The 20,100-nt window shown below is 42.9% G+C and overlaps 1 protein-coding gene across 3 annotated transcripts in view; it reads left to right on the top strand.

The window, feature by feature from the left end:
- The first annotated feature begins 205 nt into the window (after window positions 1-205).
- The window catches only part of SEMA3D (semaphorin 3D), a 133,856-nt gene continuing 113,961 nt past the window's right edge, over window positions 206-20,100 (top strand). For 2 of the 3 annotated variants that reach the window (XM_083860277.1, XM_083860275.1), the window contains exon 1: window positions 514-724. The gene's annotated coding sequence lies outside the window, so the exon portion shown is untranslated. Of the gene's footprint in view, window positions 250-513; window positions 725-20,100 lie in introns of those variants that run through there. The other variant, XM_083860276.1, reaches the window with a different exon arrangement.

Genomic DNA, 20,100 nt, shown 5'->3' with positions numbered 1-20,100 from the left:
GGCAAAACAAATAAATGCCAAGGCAGATAGATGTGTCCCTGCCAGCTACAGTTCTGCACACAGACAAACTCTTATATGTGCACCAGCCCTGAGCTCCGGGCCACTTATCAGTGACTGTGGCCAGCTGGCTTTTTACTCGGTCAGTCCCCAGGCCAGTGTCCTGCAGAGGGAACGTGCCATGGGAACACCGTGAGCGGACACGAGGCTGCGGGTGAGGAGCAGCACCGCGCACGGCGGTCCCAGGGATAGGTGGGGATGCTCCTGTGCATCCGGGCAGGTGTGTGAGATCCGGCACTGCCGGACAGGGCTGTGGGGCAGGGGAGGCTCACGGGCACAGTGTCCCGGCTGGGCACACCGCTCTCAGGTCAGGGCGGGTGTTGCCGTGCCCAGGCGGGCACTGCTCGGTCCGGCGGGCCGGGTGTGGGTGCAGAGCGGGGGAGGGTGTTGCCTGCAGCGCTGACAGACACACGGACACACAGGCGCACTCTCAGGCGGCAGCCCATTTGCTGGAGGGGTGTGCATGTGCGTGCGAGGGAGTGGAAAGGGGTGGCGGGATGGATGGAGGGAGGGCGGCCGAGGGAAAGTCTGACACTCGGCGCACAAGGAGCGAGACCCTCCGCTGCCGCTGCCGCCGCCGCCGGGGAGGAGCCCCGCGCCCGGAACGCCCCCGACACCCCGCGCCGGGCCGGGCCCGCTGCGCTCCGGCCGCTCTCGGCCCCGGCAGGTACCGCCGGCTCCCCGGCCGCTGGGGAGCTTTCTGCCGCCGCGGAGAAGGGCTGGAGGGCGGTGTGGGGAGGTGCCTGGGTCCCCTCTGCCCGTCCCCTCTGCCTGTCCTCTGCCCGTCCCCTCTGCCCGTCCCGGAGCCTCCTCTCGGCGCTCCCCGGCAGGAGCGGAGCGGTGCCGGCACCTGGCGGCCCCCGGGCCACCTGCCTCGCTCTCAGCGGGGAGATGGGGCTGCCTCAGGGAACGGCTGGGCTCTGCCGGGGCTGGGCTCGGGGCTGGAGGGGGAGAAGGAGTTAGTTTTGGGGCGTGGAGGCTGCGAGATGGGAGAGGAGTTGGTGCGCTCAGCCCGGCGCCCCCGAGCCTGCTCCTGCTCCTGCTCCTGCTCCGCAGAGGGGGCTCCGGGCTCTGGGAGGGCAGCAGGGCACGATCAGCCCGTGCTGCTCGGCAGAACTGTTGCTTGCCGGAGCGGCGGCGGAATTCCTTCCTTTGAGCAATAAGTCTTTTTGCACAGCCCTGAGCATCGCTCCGTGGCCGGGAGCGCAGAGCACCTGGTGCCCGCGGGGCTCCTCAATGGTCCTGCTCGTCCTCCTGATCTCCTGCTCGCAGGGACCACCTCCACTTCACTTTCTGGAGGAACTCCCAGGGTGGGAAAGCTCCCTGTTTTTGCGGCGAATATTGCAAAATGAAAGTTGTTGGTTGTGGAGGGGAGACATTCCTGAGCGCGTGAGGTAATGGGTGAGTGCGCTGCAGGAGCACAAAGCGGCCACCTATGTCTGCTCAGAAAGAGATTCGCTTTGGTTTGGATTGGGGCAGCTTGTCCAAGAGTAATAGAGATGGATGGGACCCGAAGCTGAGAAAGCAGCAGTTCACACCGTGTCTATGTCTCTTACAGTGATGCAGGCAAGAACTTGAATAATTGTAGCAAGTCACTTTCTCTCTTACTTGCAGATCTGGGGGATGAGAAGAGAGACTTGATTTCGCTGTTTACCATTTAGAGGTGGTTAATGCTAATGGTACAACACTTTTATACTGTTTTTCAAGTCCTCGTTAGTATAATTGATGTGGTTTTTCATCTTTGCCTTTTAATTAGTTTATTTAGGTTATTGTGGGCTTGATCCAGAAAAGCACATCATCTCCTGCAAAGTGTAAGGGCCAAGGTCTTCTGTGAAAGTTGGGTGTTTAAATAGTTTTCTAAAGAGGAATTGGGGTGTTTTAATCCATAATTGTAAACCTACTGTCAAACAGAGATATCCAAATTCTGCAGGTGCCACACCTCTTTTTCGTAAAATTTCCAAGACAAGTCCTGCTCTGAGATGTCTCATAAATTGAAGCATTTTCGCCTTGATCAGGCTGAGCAGCTTGGCTTCACTTTTAGTTGAACTTTATTTTGGCTTAGACATCCAGACTAGCCTGAGATCCAGGAACTAAATTTGCTTTCCCTCTTCTTCTGCCTGGATGGGTCCAGCAGGGATTCTCAGGGTGTGGGCAGGAGAACAGGCTCCCTTTAGGTGCAGTGCTGGAGCACTGAGAGTTGTGCTCTAGACCAGGCAGAAGTGTTGTGAATGCTCCAGTCAGTGTGTGGGCTCTGCCCATTGGGTGCTTTAGCCAGAAATGGAAATAGCAGCTTCATCAGTCTCTGCTGTGTCTGAAAATACAAGAATGACTTCTATTACAAAAGCTGGTAGGTGCTTTCAGGACAATAATCCCAAGAAGGGAGAAGTGCCTTTCAGTAGTACTGAGTGAGGTGACTAATATGAGAAAGATTTAATTTGGAGTTGTATTCCTGCCCTCAGCTTTGTCTTGGTGAGTAGCTGTGGTCAGATCCCCAGAAGACTGATGCCTCTTTTTGACCCCACTCCTAGGTACTGGCTCTGCCTGCTTCTTTCTGAGCTGCAGGTTGTGCCATCAACCAACCTTCCAAAACATTGTAATTGCTCTGCTCTTACTCTGCCTCCCAATTTTTTTTTTTTTTTTTTTTTTTTTTTTTTTTTTTTTTTTTTTTTTTTTGTGCTTTTCTGAGAGGTGATGTTTTCACTGTAGATACCACAGTGTTCATTATGCAAATTGTGCTGAAGCCTGGACATTCTACTGGGATTTGGCAATTGAATTACATGAAAAAAGGCCCTGGGGGAGGGGGCAAAGTTTTAATTAAGCTAGAGTGTTGAATGGAAATAGATGTTGTTCATTGGGAAAGAGCCCTTTAAAGTGTTTGAGGATACTGCACCTTTATTACTCAGAGATTAGGTAATGATAATTAAACAGCCAACCATGTAAACAGCAAGGTATTGAAAAGCAAAGGCAAAGGATGAAACACTCCCAACAGCACCTGTCCTTATTTTGATCCTAGCAGAGGGGTTGTATATGTTCAGCCTCTCTTACATGTCACAAAACAAGCAGAGGAGTGAATGTCCCACACAGTCAGGATCTTTACAGCTTAATGGGCAGAAAGCCATAATCATTGGAGTCACCCTGTGAGCCTGCTGTTAGCTCAGGGTGGCCAAAATAATGATGTCTTTCTGGATTCTTTTTCTAATCCCTGTTTTGCTTTTCCACTCGTTCTTTTTGCTGTTAAAAGTCCATCAGCTGTAATCTCAGATGTCACTTTACTGTGTGTCCCTGTGGTGTAGACACGCCTGTAGTCACCTGTGGATCCAGAGAGGCTGATTCATCAGCCGGGAATCAGCTGAATTCCCAGCACATGCCAGGATTTCTTTGGCTAAAACCCCTGGTGCTGGAATTGGCCACTGAGCCACCTCTGTGCTCTTTGAGGTTTCCTCCACGAGGGAATCCTCTGGGGCTGGTTAAGGAGGCTTTCCCACCACGCTCCCTTGGCAGGGCAGCCTGTGGGATTGCCGGGCTTGTCTTTGGCCCTTTGTCTTTTTAACTAACCCCTGCAAAGAGCCAAAGGTGTGTGTGCTGAATGCCATGAAATCAGACAGACGCAGGGAACGTGCCCTGTGTTTGTTTTCCTTGCTTTCTGGATTTTCTCCAGCTGCAAACAAGCAACAGAGGAGCTCACAGTGAAGCCGTGTGCATGAGACGTGAAGTGTAGTGGCTGTATTTATGTGTGAAGGAAATTTTGCTCCATGGGTGTGCTATTTTTAACTTTTTTTATAGTGCTGCACCTCTGTCGCACTTCTCAGCACAGTTTCCCCCTGCCCCAACATTTCTGTCTGGGTTTTATATATTTTATAAACTTAGCAATGGCAGTGAGTCATTATTTAAATAATCCCTGTACAAATCTTTAGCCCCTTTTATCTTCTCCTTTCTATCCTTGTGTATTTAGGAAGGCCCCTCTCTGGTATTGTTGGTTTTCTTCCATGTTTTTTTCACATGCTGCAAGAACATGCACGTGTTATCTGACAGTGGGTGATAGAAAAAAAGCAAAAAAGGCAAAAAGAAAAAAAAAGCACAGTCCTTCTATTCTGCTCTCTCCAGCTTAAATGGATCCAACGTCACATGGAGGGGATCCAGGATGAGTCAGGAAGCAGAGCTGTGGTCCAAAATTCCACTTTGCATAACAGCTGGGAGGCAGCATTTAGCATCATGTGGATTTATTTTCTTTTAACGGGAACTGCAAAATAATTTATGGAAGTCACATAACCTAATGGGCAGAATAGATAACAGTAAACCCAGAAGAACCTGGATTCCCATCTGGGTTGAATTGTTCACTCAATTCACTCTCAGTGTGATGGGTGTGGTAGTTTAAGCCTGGGACATTACACTGGCCTTAACTAAGTCATTGCATTTCCCCACAACGTAGCTGGAAAATGTGATTAATGTTCAGAGCTCTGTTGGTACCTGAGAGTTCCCCCTGATAGTTGGGAACAGACTCAGCACAGGACATTAAAGACATTAATTTTCCAACTTAATTTTCAGGGCAAATCCTAAATGGCTCAGAACATGTATGGCTAAAGACAAATTCATGCTTTAGAGCTTATATGTGCATGGAGACATGTAACTGGTGAGGGCTTTCTGCACTGCATGAATTTCACACTGTGTGTATTACTCAGCTTTCAGTAACACTTATCCTTTTCTGTAGTTCCTTGCATATTTTTCTTCCTGTGCTGCTATAAACAGAAGAGTTGTGTTAGCTTTTTCTTATAATGTGGTCAGTTTAAAAGCAAAATAAATAACCATAATTAAACTGTTTCCAATTTAGTTGGTCAGAGAATCAGGGGACTTGCAGGAAGCAGATGTCATGCAGCAGAAGGGAGGCTAAAACCTCTGTAACATCTAAACATACTCCAATGACGTGCTGGGTTGTTGTTGCTTTCTTTTTTTATTTTTTTTCTCCAAGGGAATGGACAGAAGAGAAGTTACCCATTTTCCTGGAACATCCTCTTCCAAAATTCCTGAAGACAGTGTAGTACCAAGTCTGATCTCATCTTGTGTCAGCACAACTGACGACTAAATGCACTGAGAACAGAAAACCCAGGATTAACTAAAATTATACAAAACTGTGGCTGTCATAAAATAAAAGACTTGGGCCTGTTCTCAGTCTGTCTGTACTTAGTGACTTCAAGAGACTTAAGCACATGTTTAAAGATAGGCTCCTGTGTAAAATGCTCTCTTGAAAGAGTTGCTTTCCTCAAGTCTAAGCCTAGAGTGAGATTGAGCCTTTTAAAAGTTAAATGCAGCCTCGAGGGCTGGTGTGGTCAAATAGTCCAACTTAATCTTGGCTAGAATTTAAGATTTTGAACAGCTAGATCTAATGGTATGTGCCTACCTAGCTTGTTATATTCCCCTGGAATTTATCAATGACACACTCCATATAATTGTGGTTATTTTTTGTCTGTCTAAAAATCCTTTTTTGGTTTTGCAAGGGGGAGACTGCATAGAGGGAGTATGTAAAAAATTCTTTCTTAACCAAAAGCAAAAAGTTGATTTTTTCCCCTTCCACAATGAAGAATTAAAACAATGTCTGTTGCTCTCATGCTTAATGTCAGAATCTCTGCTAAAAAATAGTAAGAAGAAATATGATGAATTTTTCATATGGAACTTATTCCCTGTAATTTTATAATGCATATGTGTGAGGTTTCATGAAGGCTTATACTAAAAGGCTTTAGAATAGTTTAATAAAGGAAAAGTGCTCATAACATCTTTGGGTATTCAGAGAGCTCCACTCTGAGAGATGGAAATAAAATAAAGGGCAATGACAGGTAGTAATAGGCTCTTGCAAGTGCAGTTCATTTTCTCCAAGATTTACAGTAAGACCCAGTCTAACTGTAAAGTTCTCTGCACTGTCATAATCTGTGGCTTTGCAAAATGTAGCATTCTCATATCCATTATCTTATCTTGTGAAAAAGGGTCCCACCTGCACATAAATTACCTTTAAATAAATCCTTTACTTAATTTCATGTGGTATTTCCTTTTATTAAGCAGGTGCTTGAAAACCTTTATGAAAAACATAAATAAATCTTCAAAGCTGCTATTATATTATGTCCTACTAATAGAGCAATTGTATGTTATATCTCTCTGTAGTTCCATTTTTGTTTGATAGAAATCAGAGAAGACACAGGAACAAATTTGTCACTTGTGTTCTTATATAGTCATTAGTTAGAAGCAGTGAGCCTTTTCTCATTCAGAGAAGCTTTTATGATTTATTAGCTATGTACAAGTAGTGTTCGGAGGGGCCCATCAGACATCATAGAATCATAAAATGGTTGGGTTGGAAGGGACCTTGAAGATCATCAATTTCCAAGCCCCTGCCATGGGACTCATTTGGCATCCTCAGCAATGAGCTCTCAAAGCAGACAGACATGAGCAGGGTCAGTCCTTTACTTCTGATACTTAAAATAAAAACTAAATTGTAGAAGAAATCTGTAGCACATATTTCAGTGGCTCAGTGCTGAGGTGAGCTGGAAGGGGAGTTTCCCGGGTGTGGGTCAGAGCAGTGGTGTTGCTGGTGTTCAGGAGTGTGGCTTTCTCAGCCATCCCTGTTCCACATTTCTGTGAATGCACCATTGTCAGGCCCAACAGAAAGAGCCTGGCTTTGCACAAGTGCTGCACCATCTTCCAGGGATAAGACTTCTTTTACTGAATCTGCCCCAATTAACATTTTGGTATCAGTGCTGATATTTCCTACTTGGTACTGAGCTACACCATTGAATTAATCATTCAATTAATCAAGAAGACCATTCCTGTCTATTCCCAAAGGAGCACACTGACCCTGGAGCTGCTGATAAAAGGTGTTGGGAGAGGTGGATCTTCTCCTTTCAGTCTATGGGAGAGCTGGGCACACTTGGAGCCCATCCCAGCCCTGCAGGTGAGGTGGGCAGAGCACCACAGGCACGGAGCAGTCACAGCTCTGTTGTGTGTGCACCCTGTGGGCAGGGGTGGATACATGTAAAGCCTGCAAACAGAAAAAGGCAGTTCTATCCTGGTCTTTAAGGCTGAACTTGGCTGCCTGAAGGGTCAGTTAATATCATAAATCTCTTGCTATTAATCTGATTTTTTTCCTAAAACTGCTTTAATAGGCAAGGATGCTTTACATAACTACAGTCTGAATCATTGTGGTCAGTTGATCTGATGCCTTATACAATCTGTAATCTTGTCAGAAGTGAGGTTTTCTCAGACCTCATGAAATCCAAGGTGTTTATTTTAAAAGACTCAATTTATTATTTTGCAAATTGAACTCAAAGCTTTAAGGAAAAGCTGACTTGATGTAATTTTTGGAATGTCACCTCCACATAACTTAGGAAAAAGTAAAAGAATTGATGCATCTAAGGAAGTTACTAACATTGTTCAGTCCAGGGGTCTTTTAAGTGCTCTTTCTAGAAAAGCCAGGTGCATTTAGCTGTGCTCCTCTGTGCTGTCTGTCTTTTTAAGATGAATGTCCTGGGTAATACCGTTTGCAGTGAACAGGTTTGTTTTGGAGTTACAATTTGTGTTTAGAGTCCTCTAGTGACATCTACAAAAAAGCAGATATATTTCATCTCATAAAGCTGCCTCAACTTGAAAAAAACAGTAAAATGGATTTATGGCAAAAAATACTTTCCCCAGTATAATATCCCAACCTGTGCAACTTTCAGTGAAGTTAAAGGAGTTTTCACATGGAAAGATTTTCTGTCCTTAGATAAAGTAATTGTAAACTGCTTAGGCTGATTTATTAAAGTCACATAATAAAATTTATTTGAAGGGGGAAATGGGCTGATTTTCTTAAGGTATCTGTCTACAAATTCACATATCTGTGATTTGGTTTTTAGGTGTGGTTTTTTTTTTTTTTTTTTTTTTTTTTTTTTTCCCCTAAAGAGTTTTACACTTCCAAGTACAGATAAATTGCTGTGCTGTCCTCAGGAGACTGAAGCTCCTGTGTCCTTTGCTTCCTGTGACTTTGCTACAGCTCATTACTCTCCTAAATGGCAACACGAGCACCATTATGAAACTCGTAACACAGACAGTTATCTCCTCAATGGTACTTAAAATCAAATCTTCCCTGCCTGGTGAAAGATGAGTTACTGTGCTTTGACTCCTTAAGTGAGGGAATGATGGAAGGATTGGTTTTCTTCTCTGTTTGTTGCTGTTGTACACTGATGTGTAAGGATGAAGAATGAATACTGAGGCACAATACACACCACTGAAAGCTCCAGTGCCAATTTCTCTGGCTTTTCACAGCCTGACAAAAAAGCAGAAGGTTTGTACAGCAAACAGTGCAGGAAGTTTGTCTCAATCCCAAACATCTGCTTTCAAAGCAAGAGAAAAAAAGAAAAAAGCAGAATGCAATTATTGTCTTCCTTTTAAAAGCCAAGGTGTGATTCTGTGTGGTTTATCTTTTTTTTTTTTTTCCACTGTGCCGGGTCTGTGCGAGTGCCAGCATGTCCTGTGGCATATGGTCTTTCCTAACAGGAATTGACCATCCTCACCTTTGAGCAGTAGCAGTTCTCCAGGTGGTTTCAAGTCACAGGACAATCTGCTCCTGCTCCCAAACTCCCCTCTGAAATTTCATCTCCTTCCTACAGTTAAACTCTCTCTTGTGCTTTTGTAAAAGCTTCAGGCATAGTTTCCCTGTATCCTGTCAATTCCCAGAAATGGTCCTGACATGATGAAAATCTCTCCCTCCCCAGGGGTGCTCTGCTGTAGTAATCTGACATGTGGGGTGTTAAACTGTTAAAAGGAGAGAATTCAGACAGGTTTCGGGTCCTGTGCCAGGTTTTCACGACAATGGTAGAAATTCCTTTGTGATAACATTGATATCACAGGCACAGCTGCTCTGCAGTTGGTCAGTGATGAAATATAGATAGTCATTTTCTTAGTGAAGACAGGCTTAATTTCTATTTTTATCCTTGGTTACCACCATTATTTATGGGTAATAAAATCTGTTCTAGTAAATGGTGTTTAAAAAAAAAAATTACTTTCCATCCTTTCTGTGCTTTCCTTCCTTCCTTTCCCTACAAACAAGGTAAATGCCACAGAAGTGATGTGAGAAAAGCATTTTGGAACGTGTGTGTGGATTTGTCATGTTTTATTTTCCATCCAGGAATTCAACATGACACAATGGAAAGTGGGATTTGACATCTTCGAGATAAAGTATTAGACAATCTGTGAAGTGCTGCACTCATCTTTATAAGAGAAATAGTGTGTAAGGCCAGAATAACTGGGACACAGTGGCTTTGATAAGAAGCAGCATTGTTATCTTCAGTGCAAGCATCAGCAGAGATTACAGTGGTCTGTTGTGGTGGCCCTGGGGAAATCTCACAAGGCCTTGCAGTAGGCAGTGAACAATTTGTTTTCATTCTTTTCTCAGCAAAATACTGGTTGGATGCTTGGAAAGCATGACCTTGTTTAAATTGTGCTGATTCTCTTCATTCTGGTTTGAGCCACATGGGAGAAGAGATGTGAACACAAGCAGTTAGAAAGGTTGAAAAGGTGCTGATGGAGGATGGGGAAATTAGTGATTGACAGTGAGCAAAAAGTTTGTTCTGAAGAGACACCAAGACTCTGTGGGCCTTGTGCTCAGGATTCAGGATCCTCAGTCAGTGTCTCCAGTATTCTCTCACAGAAGATCAGTAGCTTTTTTCCAGCTTGTTTTACTAGATCTCACTGATGGGTCTGAGCTGCTATTATATTATATTATATTATATTATATTATATTATATTATATTATATTAATTGTCCCAGACTTAGCCTGTGTGCGCCACTGCTCAGAAGGAAAACCCAGCTATGCTGTGAGGGCTGCAGCAATTGCTCAGAGCTCTTTTTGGACATCTCAAGTTGAAGATGTGACCTCAGTCCCATGGGTGTCTTTTCTTGTGTAGCAGTCATTTCCACCTCCTGCTTTTCTGTTAGGCTGGGAGAAAGTCCCAAAATAGGCATTTGAGCTTTTGGCAGTGTTTGCTGCCTCAGCACTTACTCTTCATTCCCCTACAGAGATGTGGTGCTGTGTGGGATTCTCTGGTGTGTGTAAAACTCTGGAGTAATTTGTTCCTCTGGTGATTTGCAAGACAGGTTGGAAACCCTGACACAGAACAAATATGTTTCATTGTTCTGAAGCTGGGTGATTGGGCAGAACTTTCTTATATTGCTGTAGGAGATTTACCTTTTTCTGTTTCATAAGATGGACAAGGCAGTTCAATGGAAAGGATGTTGCAGAATCTTGTTTCCTTGATATCCCCCAGAAACTCAATCTAATTTGGACAATAAGACGTAGTTCACAAACAAGCTACTGAATTCAATATAAAGGTAACTGTGTAAGGTTTTGAGGGTCTAGTTAATACAAGAGATGATCAAATATGCCTCTCGTAATCAGAAGTTGGATAACCCTTTCATAATTATTTCAATATCTTACTTGAAAGATGCATGGTACTTTACCTGTGTGTTTCCCACAAGCTGTCCATACTCTGCTCATGGGTTCTGAAAACAGAACATGGTTAGACTCTGATAATTCAAGGTTGATACAGGATTGTTTTGATTAGTTAGGGATCAAGGCAGCAGTCCTAGAAGGGGAGAACTGCATTTGTTTAGTATCAAAAACAGTTTTTTTATCTTGTCATTTGCTTGAATAATCTGGGGCTGACACCTCCTTCTCTCCAGAAACTGGATTTTCTGTTTCGCTTTAATGAGATAATTGCCAAAAAGAAGATCTTACCAGATGAAAAGAATAGAGTCTGTTTTATAAACTGACCCATATTACAACCCAGGTGCAAGTTCCAGGCAAGTCACAGGACATGCTCAGCATTCAGCAGTTCTCCCCAAGGTTGTTCTAAGCAGCTCGTATCACCCAGTGCTGAAGCCTGCTCTGGACTGATAAAGTTTGGGAGTCAGCTACTGTTCAACTGGAATAACTGTGCGGAGTGGTATCTTCCTCACACTGGCTCTGCAGGGCCTGTCACAGGGTGTCTGCCCTAATTGCTCAAATTGTCTCCCTGTTGCTCAAATTAAGTATGTTGCTTCCAAATTAAGTTGCTCCCTTCTAATACACTCTTCTGTGTGATGTGATTGCAGAGCAGCCACTGTGCTGCTAATTCACATCTTACTGTGTCTGGACTCTCGTGTTGACATGCCCCAAGTATTTAAATTTAAGGTCTTGGTCAATTACTTCTCTAAGTGCAAGAGACATGGGGTCAATGCACTGTGCTGCGATGCTGGGTGCTCAGAAGCTGCATACCAGAGTTCAGCTCTGAAGTAAATGTAGTGTTCTCACTGATTTTAGTGTAAGATCCAACTCTGTGCTGGTATTCCTGTGTTTAGTTGTATCACAGTAACACCTAAAAATCCTGGAATTTTGGCCCCACTATGCTCTTACTGCTGAGTTAAGATCTAAGGATAGCTTAGGGAAGACCTATAAAAGTGAGAAGGGAGGCTTGGAGTCAGGTTTGATTTATGAGGATGAATGAAAGGCTTTGAGTGTGCACAGCTTGTTAGTTTGACAGAGAAGAAGACATGACTGTAAATACTTCAAAAGTTTTATTCAAAAAACAGCAGAGGATTTGCTTGATGTTAAGGACATTCCAAAGGTTAGGACAGCAGCTCAGGAGACCTGGAGGTTAATTCCATGACATATGTCCTTAAGGCAAGTCAGTTCTGCTTAGATCCTGGCAAATTCCTAAGGGCACCCAACTGCCACTGCTTTGTCTACATCACTGAGTATTTCTCAGCTGATTGAAAAACACCTAATTTAGACAATTAACTTTCTAAATACCTCTGCAAGTCTAAAACTTGGCCTCTATCTACCTGCCTCAGCTGTGTGTGTGTGTAAATGAGTGAAAATGACCATTTATCACAGAAAGAGTGTGAGGATTACAGGTTTGGAAAGCAGGGATGTTCAGATGTTGTAATGATGCAAGTACAGTGGGTGGAAAAGCTAATTAAGATGAGATTTATTTCACTTATCTGAAGTATGAGATGGTCCTCTAATCTTCCTCTGGTTTCTGTGCAGGATGAGGTGCTCCCAGGGGCAGTGCAGTATCTGAGCCAGGGGATGAATTAACTTGGCCATGCCTGTCTCCAACCTCTCTGACATGGAGCCAGGATAATGCCTGAATTTTAGATGGCTGAAATTAGGCAAGATGAATGTTATCTTAAGAATATAAGGATCAAATAAAATCAACTCAGCTTGATTTTAAAGGGGGAAAAATCTTTATTGGATGTGTTTGCTGAAATGTTCTTTTAAAACAATTACAGAAACCACCTCAAAGAACTTGTGTTCTCTTCTTTTTATTTCTTGTAAAACATTCAGGAAGTCTTTTATTAATATCTAACTACACAATAGAGCTCCCATTTTTTGTCTTTCATTGAATCAGTCCTTACACAGACTAGCAATATCCCAAGAAATGCTACTGTGCTATATATTACTAAAAATGTTGTATCATGTACAGCCTACATGTCCCATGTTACCTAACACTGCACTTGAAAATCCAGACCTTAGTAACTAAATGGGAGCTAAGCTCTTTTGGCAACTTACTCCTGATGGCTCTTGCTTTCATACAACAGCCTGAGTAGTTGGAAATACTGTGTTAGCTCGAGGTGGTTGCTGTCTCTGAAAAGAACTGATCCTCAGAGGAAATGCAGTTATGGGCATTGTGAATTTAAAGAAAAAAAATGTGGGAAAATTAAAGTTGCTAAGAGAAGAGTTACAAAAATTTTGAGAGCTTCTAAAGGGGCTGCTAGAGGTCCATGTGTAAAGCAGCTGTAGGATGCCTGGGATCTGAGGGAAAGTTAGGCAATGCTGATTCATGAGGAAGACCAGGATGACCTGTCTGAGGTCTCTGTTGAGCCATGCAGTGGCACAAGTTCTCACTTCAAAGAAAGAGGAGCTTAATTAGTTTATCCTGTTGTTGGTGTGGCTCAGTGTCACAGTCCTTCCCTCCTTATACTGTCAAATTCATTACCCTGCAGTGACTTTGTGAGTAGTTCACTCTTTTTGATTTGCACTTTTGAAAGGAGATGGCTGCTTCCAGGCTTTGTCCCTCTCGTTTTATAGCTCCCACCTCCAGCCTCTCCAGAGCTCACCTTCACACAGCTGGAATCTGACTTCCCTCACAACTGCTTGTTGCTTCCCTACTTGCCTGGCTCTGCAGGGAATGGGAGGGTCCCTTCACTGTTCAGCCCTTCTTTCTGGCTCATCTAGTGATGAAGAGACAGGGATGTGTGAGCAATCAGTCGCTTCAGGGACAGGGACCTGGTGTCAGAGAGCCTCTGGATTTCCACTGTGATACTGGACTAGATGTGTATCCTTGGGAACGTCTACAATGTGCTCAATTCGGAAGTGTTTTCAGGAATTTATGTTTATTGTTTTTACTTGACCTTGCAGACCCGACACTATTGCTTTGGAAATCAGAGCTGAACAGTCCTAAGAACTTAGAGGGACATTTAGGATTTGCACAGAGCACCCAAACACAGTGGAGATTTTATCTGTAAAGCAGTCCTGACTCTGATCAAGAGGTAGAATAACTAATTTAAGAAATCTATTTGAGTCACAAGGCTATGAGCTTAAAAGCCCATCTTCAACCAAAGTGAGACTTGGTGAGGGTGGGAGGTGCACCCCTTGCTGGTTCCCTGGACAGCCTGTGTTCCAATTAAGGCTTGTGCTCCTGGACACCATAAAGACTCATGGCTGTTCCTGCTGCAGGCAATGTGTAAGGGAATAAAGACAGATTATGTGAACTGCACTGAGATCAGCTGCCTTCTGGGCTCCCTTGACACCCCAAAGTCATAATCCTCCCATGGGTCACTCTAAACCTGTTATTTCACATCACCCACTCTGTGCCCTAAATCGGTGGGCAGCAAAAGATGTTTCAAGTGCCCAGAGCTTCAGACATGCAGAGAACCACTCTGTGTATGAGTGTTTGTCCATAAGTCACTGCAGGTTGCAAAAACACATGATACCAAGGACAGGGATAAAACAGACGACAATGGTTGGAGCTGCACATTGCCTGTACATTGCCCAGTAGCTGTTGTGCTCTGCCTGTCACTCTTACTAACAACTGTCTCACTTTTTCCTCCAACTGTTTCCTCCATCTGGTCTCATTCAGTATGTATTTAGACTACAGGCTGTAGGGAGGAGAGGCCCTTGCATCCTACTTGATAGTATGTGCAGCACTTTGGGGTCCTGCCCTGGCCTCCAGGCACTGTCCCAGTGTAAATAATGCATAAAAATAGATCAGCTGTGTAACATCGTTCAAGAAAAACCATACAGAGACCTAACAGTGTTTTAGCATTGAATTGCTCTACTGTCTACCATAGGGTTCCTGCACTAAGTTGCTGTAATTTTCTGAATTAAATGACACATCATACAAAGCCTTGTATGCATGGGCAGTGTGCAGGGAGCTGTAATTGCTCGAATCAGGAAGTGGGCCAAAGATGATGTACAAGTGTGTGGAAGAAGGCATCTTTTGTGATGTTCAGGATTTTATCATTTTTATTTTGAAGGCTTTCCAAGATTTAATAGCAAAAGAGCAGTCAAAAAATTGGAAGTGAAGCAAAGCAATCAGACCAAATTTCAGTTGCAGCAGTAACTGCGATAGTCCAGGCATTTGCAGAAGTTTTTTCCCTTGTGAAACAGCACCAACTGCTCATGTCGCACCAGGTAGGATTACATTAAGCAAAACAGCTTAACAAATGATGCAGGCAGCTTTTGAGGCGTGCAAGTGCAATGCACAACAAAAGTAGGGTATTATTGCCTTCACTGCTAAAGTTCATCTGCATACAGAGCCTCACGAGACTATTTGCTATGTAGAAAAAACATGAGTGGAAACTGATGAAAGAAATTAGGAAGTATGTTAGAGACCTCAGAAATGAGGTAGGAATATTTTCATTCATCTTGGAATCATGAAGGTGGCAGTGGTTTGCTCTTGCACAGTTAGAGGTAATTAACAGTTCCTTGCAATCAGTTTGATGGGTTTGCACAGTGGAGGTTGGAAGGGGAAATGGACAAGTCCATGGCCACTGAGGAAATGTTTCTCGTGAAAGCAGAGCATTGGATCTGTAGCACCAGTTCTCAGATGCTTTTCAAGAGAAATTGAGTGAATTTTCAAACCGTTGATCCATCTAAATTTGAAATATCGTTTTGTATAAGTCTTTTTCTATTTAAAGCATCCCTGGAGGTGCAAGTGCCAAGAACTGTATGAGTGACACTCCTTTTTGTATCAGACAAACTGGTGGCTCTCAGTTTCAGTTTCTTTGTACTAAACAAAGTCCTTCTGTTCTGCAGAAGTCTTTATAAATACATGTAGGGAGGCTGAGTCTTTGGTTTCTACAGATCCAAATAAACCCATGAAAACGTTTCTGCCATTGCTTTCTGGAAGAGTTAGGCAAATAGCAAGCAGCAGGAGAAGAGGTAAGCAGTTGTGTAGTCTCCTGTCATATCATTCCCACTCACACATTGGGAAAAGAATTCCCAGCTTGTGACTGGCCTCAAAATTAGAAGAGAAACATTCCCAAGGCTTCTGGAATAGTAAAAAGAAAAGAAGCTGCTCAGCTCTCAAAAATTGTTAAAAAACCCTCAACAGCTGGTTGGCAGAAGGGCTGTTCTTTGACATAGAATACTTCTTGAAATTCTTTCTTCCAAGATCCATGCTGATTATTTTTTTTGTTTTAGTTTTTCTTTCATATGAATTAATTTTAAAAAAATAGGCATCTCATATGAATATGACAAGACATGCTGGCAATAATTTTTTTAGTTTCTTAACTGATCAGTTCTTAATCCCTCCTTCTGAGCTTGTGGAAGAGAACAAGAGACTCATGACATACCTTTCTGTGTCTGTAACCTTGCCATCTGAAAAGGTTATTTCCCATTTCTACTCTCATTTCATCATAAACCTTCTGTCCTCAGTCCTGCAGATCCATTTCCAGCAGGCACAGCAGCACTGAATGTCAGGTGTTTATAATAAATAAGCCAGTGCTGACTGCAGCTGAGATGGGCTCCATGGATGGGTCCTCTGGCAAAGGGAAGAGGTGGTGACATGTGGCATGAGGACTGTGACAAGCACTGGAGATCGGTAATGTCCCCCTGTCACAGTCCTGTCTGCATGGCTTTTATCCCCTCTCTTTTGAGGTTGCTGTCTCATGGGGGGTGAACTAAGCACATCTGTGAAGAAGTCAGTGAACTTCTGCTCTAAAACCAGCAGCACCTCCTAGGAGGACACTTGTGTGCACTCTAGCGGATATCAGCTCCCTGCTGTTTCTTTCCAGTTTTGTCAAAGCTATTCTGAAAATGGCTTCAGTGATCACGAAAAAGCAGCTGATATTTTAGTCTAACATTACCTTAAAAAAAAAAAAGAAAAGAAAAAAAGTGTTAAATTTCCAAAGAGTTCACCTGTAACTTATCTGTCCACATGCTAACAAAACCTAGAACCCCCTTCCTTTTCTGATTTCTACCTGATGGCTGTGTTAGCCACATTCTGATGTGTATTCACGCTGTTGAAATATTTTGCAAGGTTTTGCCACGTCTTGTATTTTCCACAGGAATTACACAATGAAAGGCAGTATTTTTTAAGTGCCAAAACTTGATGGGATGTTTTTCTGGCTCTGTCACTGGCTGATGGCTTTAGTGGCACATTTCCCTTGTGAGCGCAGGGACTCTGAAGCTGATCACGGGGGAGACAGATGAGTCTCATCTGTATTTGTAAGTTAACCAAGGCCAGAGGACTGTGTTGGCCTGCACTGGCCTGTGATATTTGTTAGAGTGTTCACTGGGCTGGTTTTTGCTCTTGTCAAGGAGCATATTTCCAAACTGCCTGATTGTAACTGGGGGGATGCAAGGGCTCCCAGGAGACAATACGGATGAGACCACTTGGCTTTGAAGGGGATGAATGCTTAGTTGTATAGGCAGAAGCTGTGCCAGGCTGCTTTGTCTCACAGTCTGCAAATAGTGTCTGGCACATTTTATTTATTGCTCCAAAAGACTTGGGGTCTGGAAGCTCAAGTCTAAGCAGCTCTAGGGCTGACTGTACTATATTTCTGTGATTACACAGACTTTTCTTCCACCCATCTTCTGTTTGTTTTATCTTCCTAGATGTAAGCTCATCAGGGAAGGTATTGATACTTACTCTTTATTTGTAGAGTATTTAGTACCATGTGGTCCTGACCTGCCTGGATTTCAGTTCAAATAAAGGCAGTTGAATCTGCTCTTGCCTGTTTGCTTTCAGCTTGGAAAGTTTTCCCTGGCTATAATGTACTCTTCAGGAAGGAACAAAGGGTAGCCTCTTAAGAACTGTAAAACCTGCCTCACTTTACTCCTGGCTATTTAATTTTGTAGGCTTATGTCAGACCCATAAGGTTAAAAATGTTTCTTTTCTTGTCTTGGCTTGAACAGCAAATGGAATGTTTCAAAGGAAAAAAAAAAAAAAGAGTCCATATGAGACAGGCCAAAGTGATGCAGCCTTGCCTGTTTTTCTTGATCTCAAACACTGTATTAGCTGGAGCACAAAATGGTCTGGCCACCTCAGTTTCCATCCCACTTTTGGATGGAAAGTTGCTCACAAAACAAGAGCAGAAACAATCGTTTACTTCTGAAAGGGAGGATTTTTGTCCATTTTCTTTGCAGTGTAACGTTTTCTTGGTTAGACTTTTCTTCATCTCTTCCTTCTCCATGAACACCCCCAAAGCAGCAGAATAAATAATTCTGGCTTACAATGGACAAGTCTCTGAGATGATAATGAGAAGTGGTGAATAAACTTTCCCTGTCTTACATGGGGCAGACTTGAACTCTGCTGAAGGGGCCACATGCAGCAAGGTCAGGAGTGTGATGAAGTATAAGTTTGGAAGGGGAATCTGCTGGAAAGATAGAATAACCCACTGAGTGATAAGTGCTGACAGACTGGCACCCTGGTGTTTGAAGTGCTTTTCCTTGCGGGACAAGTATGTCTCTGATCCTGTTGTGTTATGGCCAGGCTCAGTCTGTTTTGAAAGCCTACACTTTCTTCACATGGAGACTCAGAAAGGTTCAGGCTGAATGTGTTTAACAGAACCCTGAATTTTGGGCCATGGTTAAACCCAAATCTTATAAATTCAATCTGGCTTTCCTTAAAGGTATTTATAACAATAATCATAAGCATATGCCAGTACATTTACATTATTTTTATATGTTTACAATAATGTTTTTCTAATACTTCACCATTAAGTAACTGTGTTTAGTGCACTACTTCACAGAGAATAAAAGTATTAAGTTATGATTTCAAAGGAATGATAAAACAATAACACTGGGGAAGTTCAGTCATCTTAACAAATTGGGAGCATTATTCAATCTGTCCAGGCAGGCTCTTGCAGGGTTCCTGTTCTTCTCTTTTTCTTTCCTGTGGGTTTAGCTTGAGAATGCTCCCAGTATGGCCACACAGGGAGACAAACTGAAATATGTGAGTGAGACCCAGGGTGGGAGGCAGAAGATTAAGTGAAATGTCCTGGGACCTTCCAGGAGAAAGCTGCTCTGCTCTTTACCCAAACCACAGTGACAGAAGTAATATCACAAGTTAGTTGGATGGTTTGACTAATATGAGCTTTAAAAAAAACAGTAGTGATGTGTTTTCAGTTCCCTGAATCAGTTTATTTCAGTTACATTTGCAAATGTATGTATATAAAAAGAACAGAATTTGAAATTTTGTAAATGAAAAATGATTGGGAGAAAGAAAAAGTGAGATTTTTTTTTTTTTTTTTTTTTTATCTCCAGTCTCTAATTTAAGACTGAGGCATGTTCCCCATCCAGTTTCCTGTTTATGCAGGACAGCAATATTCTGCCACTTTTTCAGAAGACTTCTGGTACCTGATACAGCAATTCTTTTGTCTGGTCTGATTCTTTGATAACCACTGCTCACAACACTTTGATGCTGTGGAAGACAAGAGTAGGAAGGGGTGGAACCCTCAGTAGTATACAGGACTAATCAAGCTCTTTTAACTAATTGAACACAGAGAGTGTATCTATATAGATAATTGAATAAAAGTGTTATTATTTTCAACAGTAATTATAAATCAGTAGACATGTAGGTCTATCAGGTTTCACTGATTTGTGGCCATTCCCTCCGCTGGAAACAATGAGATATGATTTACAAGTGCTTTCATTTTCAGCATCCCAAAAGATCACTGTCTGCACTTCCATCCCTTCACACTCTGTAATGTATATGCAGCAGGCTGCACTTCTGGATCATGCAATCATGCAAATGAGAAATCCTGTGTTCCTCAGGACTCCTGAGTCATTCCTGCAGGGAGTGGACACTGATTGAGAAAGACACCAAGGAAGAAGAAGCAGCATTTTCTTGTTATTATTAAATGATCTGAGTTAAACATTGCCTTTATTTTTTCTCTGCTTTGCAGTTTTACTGTAAGAGGTAGGGTCATGTTGTTTTCCATCACATTCATTCCAGCTGTAATTTTTGCAGCTTTTCAGTTCTTGGCCATATAACCTTCTCAATTCATTTGTGATGAAATCCCTGTTGTGCAAACTGACATTTTTGTTCATTTCCTCTCAAGTGAGAATGCCACTACAGGACGGACATGTACACCTAACATCACTGACATACTTTTCTGACTTAGTGGCAGGAGGATAAGAACCCATTACACAAATATTGGAGAGATTCTTCACCTCCCACAGCAGAGTACCATACTCAGATATGTCTGGGGTGTTTGTGATTGTTCAGCAAAAGGCATTGTGTAGTAATGCAGTAACTGAATATAGATTTGGAACTGGAGAAACAATAGAATTTTTTTCTAGTAATGTTTTTGTTGACTTTGGAAGCATTTATTTGGTCTGGGTATAGTGAAATACATAAACAAGTGTCAGCGTAGACCTACATTTTCCTGCTGTGTAGAATCTGAACCTTAAATAGAGTAATGAGAAGGCACTGCACAGCTCAGGTTGGCAGTTTCACTTTCCAGTTGTTACTGTTCCTCTCTGTTGGTTGTGTGTAGCTTCAAGTCATCAGGCTGTCACCTATTTTTCAGGTACCT

The sequence above is a fragment of the Zosterops lateralis genome, assembly GCF_965231275.1.
Source record: "Zosterops lateralis genome assembly, chromosome: 4".
NCBI lineage: Eukaryota > Metazoa > Chordata > Aves > Passeriformes > Zosteropidae > Zosterops > Zosterops lateralis.
The sequence above is the reverse complement of the archived record's forward strand: the minus strand, read 5'-3'. Positions and strand labels throughout refer to the sequence as shown.